The sequence below is a fragment of the Dermacentor andersoni genome, chromosome 11 (genome assembly GCF_023375885.2).
Source record: "Dermacentor andersoni chromosome 11, qqDerAnde1_hic_scaffold, whole genome shotgun sequence".
In the NCBI taxonomy this organism is placed as follows: Eukaryota; Metazoa; Arthropoda; class Arachnida; order Ixodida; family Ixodidae; genus Dermacentor; species Dermacentor andersoni.
Genome location: NC_092824.1, coordinates 24,344,642 through 24,354,576, shown reverse-complemented (window position 1 = coordinate 24,354,576; position 9,935 = coordinate 24,344,642). Strand labels below are relative to the sequence as shown.

At 42.3% G+C, this 9,935-nt stretch overlaps 1 long non-coding RNA gene across 1 annotated transcript; it reads right to left on the bottom strand.

Moving 5' to 3' along the window:
• Nucleotides 1–349: 349 nt before the first annotated feature.
• Nucleotides 350–7,879, bottom strand: LOC140214257 (uncharacterized). The gene is made up of 3 exons (XR_011891225.1): nucleotides 7,465–7,879; nucleotides 6,253–6,345; nucleotides 350–788 (listed from the first exon to the last, which is right to left on the bottom strand). It is a non-coding gene; the product is annotated as an uncharacterized lncRNA (long non-coding RNA).
• Between the last annotated feature and the right edge of the window lie 2,056 nt (nucleotides 7,880–9,935).

Sequence of the window (9,935 nt, the reverse complement as noted above, 5' to 3'; positions counted from 1 at the left end):
CAACTGAAGGCTTCACAGATCTGACAAGCTGCACCATGCCAGGTGTGCTGCGCCGCGCGTAGCCGAGGCAATATGTGCGCATACACTGTAAAATAACTTACACCCCTAAGGGTTTTTTTCGGTGTCTATAACTAACCCCCTAGCACCCTTGAAAAAGCTGGGTTTTATAGGGAATTACACCCTTATGATGGTTATTCTATATTCCAATAACACCCTATCCCTTGAGGGTGTTTTGAACAACATATTACCCTTCGACCCCCGGGGTGTAAGGGTGTGATGAGGAATATATTACCCCTTCACCTATCGGGTGTAATGAGCAATATAATAACCCTTGAAGTATGGCATGTGGAAACATGTACATATGCAGTTCATTGTTTGTTTCGTAAGTCTACAGTCAGGCTAGCACACAGAAATGTTATGTATGGTGTGCATACAATAGGTAATGTGTTTCCAAATGCATGGCATAGCAACTTTGAGAGAAAACACATAATCATGTGTGAGTGTTCTGCGTGAAATGGTCCTATTTACCACAGACACAGAGTGACTGCATGGAGGGTCATTTATTCTAGCCTCCTGTACAATATTTAGAGCTTGCACTATGCCTTGTATGTGGTGACAAGTCTTGTGACCGTTCTACGTTGAAGGACAGTCTCATTCAAACCGAAGTTCCCGGGCACAGGCGAGGATGATGATGCCTTTGTGTAGCTCCATTCCAATGTCCTAAGGCGAGCCATCATAGATGAAGCCATTTCTTCATTGATCGCTGTAGCCATCTGCTTCTTTTCTGCCTGAAAAAAGATTTGTTGCAATTTAATGTCAGGAAAAGTACACGAAACATGACAAGCTGCGCTACCCTGCATCATTCACTTTAATATTTCAAGATCACATGAAGAGCAAGTTAAATAAAACAAGCACAGATAGTGCTTACTTCCAAGAAATCGTTATTTCGAAAGAATAAGGCATTTAATCTGCCACATCATGAATGTAGGAGAGACAGGCTACACAATTATATGAGGGCAATTCAGAAATTATTGCCTCCAAGCCCACTACTTTGCCAATATTACAGCAAACATTTTGAACTCTTTATCATTGATGCACTTGTGTTTAAGCTATCGAATGTCACTTGCCTCGCCTTCCTATTTCTTCTTGTTCCAGAGTAATCGAGCAATTCATGGCATCCAGTGGTGACGTACAGTTGAAACAACAGGCTGTAATTGAATTTCTGACTGTGGAAGGTTGTGTGCATATCAACATTCATGGCCATCTGACTGCAGTTTACAGAAATGCCTGTGTTGACGTCAGCACTGTGCGGAGGTGGGCAAGGACTGTGAAAGACCAAAATCCTGCCTCATCAAATCTCCCGGATCAGCACCGAAATGGATGGCCCACAATGGCTTCTGATGAGGGTCATGAACGTCAGGCAGACGAGTTGACTGGGCGCGGCAATCGCAGGATCAAGCAACACCAGATTGCAACAACACTCGCTATTTCCATTGGCTCAGTGAACCACATCATTAAAGACCTGCGTTACAAGAAGACTTGCGCTTGTTGAATGTCACGGTAACTGACGACTGACATGAAAAAGTCGAAGCATAGCCAACAAGTTCAATTCTTCTTGTAACCCAGGAGGTTTTTAATTATGTGGTTCACTGAACCAATGGAAACAGCGAGTGTTGTAGCAATCTGGTGTTGCTTGATCCTGCGATTGACCCGATTCAACTCGTCTGCCTGATGTTGATGATCCTCATAAGAAGCCGTTGTGAGCCGTTCAGTTCGGTGCTCATCTTGGACATTTGATGCGGCTGGATTTTGATGTTTCTCAGTACTTGCCCACATACGCACAATGCTGACTTCAACACAGGCATCCCCGTAAACTGCTTTCAGGTGGCAATGAATCTTGAAGGGCGCAGAACCTTCCGCAGTGAGAAATTCAATTACAGCCCACTGTTTCAACCGGACATCACCACTGGATGCCATGCATTGCTCGATTACCTTGGAACGCGAAGAGATAGGAAGATGGGGCAAGTGACATTCTATAGCTTAAACATCAGTGCATTAATGATAAAGAGCCAAAATGTTTGCAGTACTACTGGTAAAGCAGTGAGTTTGGAGGCATTACTTTCTTAACCGTCCTCATATTACAGCAATAACGCTGGGCAGTTGGTTTTGGGTGTGACATCTGACCCAAAACTAGAATTTAGTGATCTTAGGCTTCTAAATTCGCCTCACTGGTGTGCTCTTGATCACTTAATTGTCATGGTGGTTGCTCTGCAAATGTTTATCAAGCATGGTTCCTCTAAAATATTTGACACAATTACTTGTAACATATTCAACGAAAATTTTAAAATGTTAGTTGAGAGCATTACTTGTTTCGTTTTCCTGTTCATTTTATACTAAGCATCACTAAGCTGACCTTTATTTTTTTTCTTAATGTCTGACTTACACAGTGCTGGTAACAACCCCTCTGCCAGAACTATTTCGCATCTCTACTACAAAGAAGCCCTACCTACACCTTCTGACATCATCTTAGCCATCTCCACTAAGCAAGCACATAATCCTGCTGGTATTTTTATTACAGGGGTTTTCACTAAAGATCTTCCAAGCAAGAAAACTTTAGCATTTGATCATTTAGATGCTTTTAACTGAAACAACACAGTGAATCCATCATGCTTAACAGAAGTTTAGCTATTTTAATCAAAGCACAGTTAAAGCCTTTCATGTATGAAGTTTGTGATCTGCTTTCGCTTGATCTTACTGGTTATATGATTGTGAGTTACACTGAGATCAAACATTCTAATGGCCAACATCTTTCATCTGTGAAGCGCAGAAAACTTTAGTGCACTTGTCAGTGTTGTTACGGCATTCTTATATGTGATGATTAGGCTGCTGGCTGTTTAGCACTGTAGTAGCATTGTACAGCATGATCATTTTTAAGTTTTATGGAATTTTAAAATGTCCTGCGGCAGATGGCATAATTCTTGTCCTTGAGCTAGATTATTTGAAGAGGTGGACATTACTAGCATGAGAAATCGAAACACATGCTCAACTAAATAAAAAACAATCACTAATTAACTTCGTAATAATTATATTACTGCACATATTGCAATTTATGAATTGTAGCCAGTGAGCTTGGAAGACGTATGCATTTGAACTTCCAGGATGACACCAGTTTAGGAATATTTCCCTGATAAAGACCAATACACAAGGGTGTTTCCGTTACTTTTGTGCATCAGTGCATAAAAGCACATTTTGTTAAAAAAGGTAAGTGGAACAACAGTGCATTTTTACAGCAAGTTTGATGGTGCATATCTCCAAACTGACGCCATTCTGGAAATAAATTCCAAGTAGATACACCTTATAATCTCACTGGCTATGATTCGTAAATTACAATATGTGCCCCAGATATGTGGTGGCGCTGGCAACCACTCCCAGGGTTCTAGTAGGAAACATAAATACCCAAGAAAGTGATGGGGAAACGGCGCCCGCAGTAGCTCAATTGGTAAAGCATCTAACGCGTAATGCGAAGACATGGGTTCGTTCCCCACCTGCGGCAAGTTGTTTTTTCATCCACTTTCATTTCCGTAAATTTATCATTTCTTTATTTCATTTGTTAATCACAAGTAATTTACCCTAACTTGTCCTTGGTGTCAATGTTTGCTGGCTTCTTAGGATATAATTCATTCGAAAGATAAGAAAATTTTCTAATTAGTTTAATATGTTTCGATTTCTCGTGCAAGATATATCTGCCTGTTTGAATATTCCTGCTCAAGGACTAGAATTATGCTATATGCAACAGGGCTATATTTAACAATTCCACAAAACTGAAAATCGTCACCCTGTATAAAAACAGTGTGAATTTAAAAACAAGCTTCAGTGAACTTTATTGAATCAGCAAATGGCCAGTGTAAATAGTCTGATCATCCTGGAAATCTTTTGTAGCTTATAAGCATAGTGCATTTCAATTCTACATTTAGGAGTGCAAATTTTTCTTGAAGTCAGCTTTTTCTTTTTAACAGCTAGCATCCCTGCCAGTTTGCTTAAACATAATGTTGCATGACTTCAACAGTACTGCACAATCAGACTTTTTTCTGCTCACAGTGTCTAGTGATGTGTCTTTAGCAGCTGAGATAATTAATGTTCATGCAGATAAACATCAGAAAACATTGCAATAACTGCCAAGAAAATGCAATCATGCATTTAGTTTACAAAAGAGCATGTGCTCTACCTTCTGCCAGGCTTGTTCTCCATGTCAGGCTAGTACGGAACTTGCACAAGAGGCACCTTTTGCATCCATGAAGATATTTTATATGGTTATGGTGGGGGGGTGTCGAAACATGACATCAACTATAAGACTTTGAACTATTTTATGAAACAGTTATTTGTACAAAGATAGAAAAGGCACCAATTTTGAATTTATCACATTTGGTTTAGAGTACCATAGTATAAATGGCTCAACTGGTACTGGTACGCAAACAGGCTAGTTGGTATTGGCCAATGACGTTAGACAACGTGAACTCGACAAAGGATGGAGAAAGAGGCGATAGCATTTGTTCCATTTCTCGCCACTTTTGACGTCCTTTGTACAAGTCTGCATTGTCGAACATCATGGATCAACTAGTACAGCCTGAAAAAAATGCCATGAAAGAAAACTTGGCTTTCAACCTCGACACTTCTGCCTGTTAGGTATTATGGTTTCTTTAGAACTTATTTCTTTATACAAAGTCAGACCCATCAAGTAAAGCTTACTGAGAAAAAAATGAACAACATCAACACCTCTCAAGGCACATGCATCAAAGGAGTCAGAGCATCATACACATTACTTTTAAGTGCAAGAGTGTTCTTTTTCTTAGGCAAACTGCATTTCTAGTTTCTTAAAGCCTATATATTTATTTGCCATAGCTATGGGAAAATCACAAGATGGAAAAAGATATGTTGATGCAATTTCAACTATTATGTACAACAAAAGGTAAAGCACAGGAAGTCTCACTGCTCCTCTGTCTAAATGACATTCAGTTTCATTTGTCATGTCCACTCCTATCCTGATGAGAAAGTAGACGAAGGATCTGATATCCTAGCTGACATAAAGAGTAAAAAAGGGAGCTGGTCAGGCCATGTAGTGCAGACTTGATAAATCATTAACTAGCGCGAAAAGGACAACGGACGACAGTTAGAAGCACACAGGACAGAACTCTAGGCTTCAACTGAAATTTTGGCTACACAGAAACATAGGATTCAGGGGATGCGACTACGACGCATGGAAGCAACATTCATCCTTCCTTTTCCCTGCCTGACACAGGAGGTATCGGAGCAAATCGATGGACAGGTTCATTTCGAGATACGAAAACTCTTTTTTGGCGAGAGTCAGGGAAGGGGTGCTTACACACCTATTACCCACATTTTGATGCAAAGTGCTTCTACTATTTTCATGTTGACCTGCCTCTAGAGCCGACTGGGCAGATGAGTGCTTTGAAACTGCTCAGTGCATGAGCACCTACAGCAATGATTGGCCGGACGGCCACCAGCCACTGACAACTGCCCTATCTTTGTTACCCCAAGTGGTCGTTTAAACACCGACCTGTTTGGCTTGAGGAAACATAGGGCAGCTTTAAGTACCTTAGTGGCTGGTGGCCACATGGCCAATCATCGCCATAAGTGCTCATGCACCGAGCAGTTTCAAAGCAATTGTGTGCTCAGGCAGCTCCAGAATCAGGTACATAGGGTAATATACGAACCACTTTGCATCAAAAAAGCGGGGAATAGGTGTGTAAGCACCCGTCTCTGGCTCATACCAAGAAAGTTCGTAAGTGAAATTAACCTGTTCATCAATTTGTTCCGATAGCTCCTTTGTTGTTTCTGTCTGTCGACATTCTGTGTATTCCATGTTTCTGTGTAGCAAAAATTTCAGCTGAAGTCTAGAGTTCTGTCTTATGTGCTTCTTGATGTTGTCTTTGTCACGCTAGTTATTGATGTCTCAAGTGTGCAATGAGCACCAACTAGCCCAAGTGCCTTCTTCAACCATGTAATGCATAGGGCAGACAACCGGTGGCACATTCGAGTTACAGAACGGATGCCAAGGGAAGAGAAGGGTAGTCAAGGAAGGTAGAGAATTAGACTGTATGATGAAGTCAGGAAATTTGCAGGCTTCACTTCGATTCAGCTAGCGCAAGACAGAGGTAATTGGAGCTGACTGGGAGAGGTCTTCATCCTCAGGTGGAAAAAATATGTAGGCCAATTGTGATGAAAAAAGTATACCTGTCGGCTCAGACATCTTCACTGTCTTTTCAGCAATGTGTAGGCCCAAGACAGCCAGTCGGTTCCCATGCAATTGCTTCATGCTGACTGTAACTGCATGGGCACAAGAAAACAACCCACCATTAATGCCACCCGAGATTGACCACTCAATAAAAGAACCTCTCAAAACTGCAAATACAATTAAGCATTTACCAGCCTAATACATACATACATAACGGCCAAGAATAGTTACAATAACCATACGCTTTATAACTAGACAATAAAATAAGGTAGTGAAACGTACAATAACCGTAGGACGTTCAGTGCAATTCATTTCAGAAATACTGTTGACCACTGACAGGACGCCTTAGGCAAGGTTCAGTCACACAACAAGAAAATATAAATAGTAGTAGTAATAAGCATGCCTGCGTGAAACCAAGACACGAGTTCAAGAACAAGAAAAAAATAGATTAGGATCAGTGTACTTATATATACAAAAAGATAAATTTATAAACAAACAGCGCAACCACGCGTTCATCTGCAACAACACGAGAGCTTCTAGAACAAACGAGCACAACTTAAAACGAAGGATAAGTGCATAGCCAGGATGGTCGTGATTCTTTTGTTTTGCATTAGTTCTAGTCATGAAAGCACAAGCATTGCAAGCTACCTGCGCCATTACCTATCACGTGACCTCCGACAAAAAATACAAAAATATACAATTGAGTGCCAGTACATAGGCGACATTTAATACGGTTGTCGCACTGCACACTTTTGGCCGCGATCGATCCTGACCGGAATCGAATTTCTGGGCGCGTTTGGCTTCGTTGCACAATCTGCGGACGGGAGCCAATCGCGGTCGAAAAGTTCCATCCAGAACGGGCTCGATCGTAATCGAAAGTGGCCCTGTGACACCGGTATAAGTCTGCGCCCATCTTTGGTAACAGAATGAACCAATTAGTCAAACCATAGTATTATATACCTGCCTGCGCCGAATACTGACGCGTAGCAGTACTTAATTCTCTACAACTCCAGTTGAGGACACGTGAACAATGAAACATTGGATTGTTTTTTTTTCTTTTTCACATTCGGTGCCCGTAGGCTGCGCCTAGAGTACAGATACTACACTCGCCTCCAACACACCCTGCGCTGTCCTTTAAAGAAATTACGCGAAAATTGCTACCACAATGACGCACCATAACAACGCGATGCTGAACGTGACTACGTACGTACCTTTTATATGAGCAGTCCATGCGCCTTGCAAAAGGCCCTCGGTTTGAAGGCGGAGCGCTGTCACGATGTGTACTCTGGGCACGCCGTTTCGTTTACGTAGTAGATGGACCATGTTGACGATGCATTCCGCCGAAAAACAAAACGTCCACTTCGTCACTGTTCAGGCCGAATGGAAGATGTTTTCTCCTTCGCCACGAATGACGGCCGTCGTAGGCATAGTAAACACAGTGTCACAAAGAAACACCGATGTCGTAGGCCGCTGCTGCCTTTCTTTCTCACGCATAATCGCGTCGCCATCACTCCGGACGCTCACTTCGCGTCGATGAGCGCAAAAGTACACGAAAACAACGAGGTGGTACAACCTAAACGCAGCAAAAGACAATCTAATTACTCACAACTTCAAGAATGTGACGGAGAACACACCATAACACACGTGCACCCGGCGGCCCGCCGCGAGACGAAGGAAATGACGTAGCGGCGATAGCGGCGACACCCGTCGGGGGAAGTTATTTCAATTTCGGTTTCGTTTTCAAGGCATAAATACAAATATTTTTTTAAACTACATGTGTATATTACTTTCCAAGCTATTTATTTTACGCTACCTCTAAGCCATTTTCTGTGTTTACGGGTAGCTTCAGTGGAAATTTATTTGCAGAAACATTGGCTGATATTAAATCAAATGGAATGGCAAAGGTGGGCTGGTAACTGCGTGTAAGTGAATTCATTTTCTATATATATATATTGCTTGGACGTTCATTTGTAAAGAGACGTGGTCCTTCCTGATTGTATAATATGCAGAGGTATTTGCGAGTCTTTTCTTTTATGCACAAAGAAAGAGAGAGAGAGACAAAAAAAAGCTTTAATTGGCATTTTTAAGAAGTTCACAATGCTCATATTTCTTAACTGGTGTGCTCACGCAAATTTTAAATAGCTTGGGCGAACGACAGATGTAGAAGTACTTGCTTAATAGCTTTATAAACTTATAGGCGATACCACGAAATTTCACATGTGCAGAATTACACGAAAACCTCAAGTTTCGAAGTACTAAAACTCTTTCTTTGCGTGGTGTCGTGAATGTGCAACCGAAGTGAATCCAGTTCTCGTTTTTTTTTTTTTTTTCTTTAAGAGCGGGTGAGCGAGTGGGGCCGATGACCGCTCAAACGAAAGAACAAATATAACAACGACTCCCCTTTGGTGGACAGCACCGTGAGTTGTCGTTGTTATAATCTGATGTCGGTCTTTGTCTTATTGCAGTTGCTTAGAATAGCAGTTTGACGGGTAATGAGGAAGTCATTTTCAACCCAACTACTCTCGCCCTCAAACTACCGCTAGCAGAGCAATTTAGTATTGTTCCCATTCAATAGCTGCGCCTATACAATCGCCGAACACCTTTGCTCGGCGAGGGTGCAGCTGTGGTAAAGGCTATTGAATGACAACAGCAATTTCTTGGCTAAGTGTGGGAACTTTGATGACATTTCGTCTGGGCGTTGGCTTTAAGCACTCTCTTGTCTCCCCTTAGTACCATACTATCTCTCTTCTGCGCTATTGCATGTGAGTACAAAAGTAAGCCCTGCACCTTTTGCACTACTTTTGCTGAGGGGGGGGGGGGGGGGGAGGAGGTGGCTAACGCGTAGAGTCTTCCAGAGGGCATTGTGTCGATGGCCAGGGTGTTTCAGTGGGCATTGTGACGGCCAAAGAGGTCCAAAGAGTATTGTAGCGATGCCCACGAAGTTCTCGCTAAAAGGACTCGCACACGCCTTCCCCGCGTCCCTCTCATGTTCATTATGCACGCTCCCAAACCACCCACCGACGCGGCTGGCAAGGCAGTGACAGCAGCAGCAGCAGCATAATTGGAAAGGGTGAGGGAGGAGGCATAGAAAGCTTCGCTTTAAAATTTGGCAGAACGCCCCTGTGCACACTGTAACCTGCAATCCAGATCTCTGGTGTTTGGACAAAATTCAATTTGATTCTACAAGGTATTTCTTTCCCGTATTCAGCATGTGCACCTGTCTCACCCATCTCGCGATGGGAGACGGGCGAGTCTCGCGCAGGTCTGCATATGTCAAGACATTGCGAACGTAATTGGCAGGTGGGCAATTGTGCGCACACTTGCAAAATGCCTCGCCACTGTTCCGTGAATAAAGATGGGTCTGCAAATGCCCCGCCAATTTCTGGAATCTCGTTATATCTACAATGATTGGCTTAATGTCCTATTCATGCATGCAATAATACTGTCTCCAATTTGGGAGGGGAAATATTTGAGTAAATAGCGCTGTTAATCGGTGTTGTAAATACTGTATGCATCGCAAGTTGTACGTTGGTTCTCTATACTTTCTCATATTATTCTCCCTTTCTTTTTGAGCACTCCATTCTGGCAGCTGTTTGTAAGCCAGTATAAATTTCCTTTACTATACAACTACAAACTTAATAGTTTCTTTTTGTACAGCCAGCTTCGTAAATTGACGCAGACG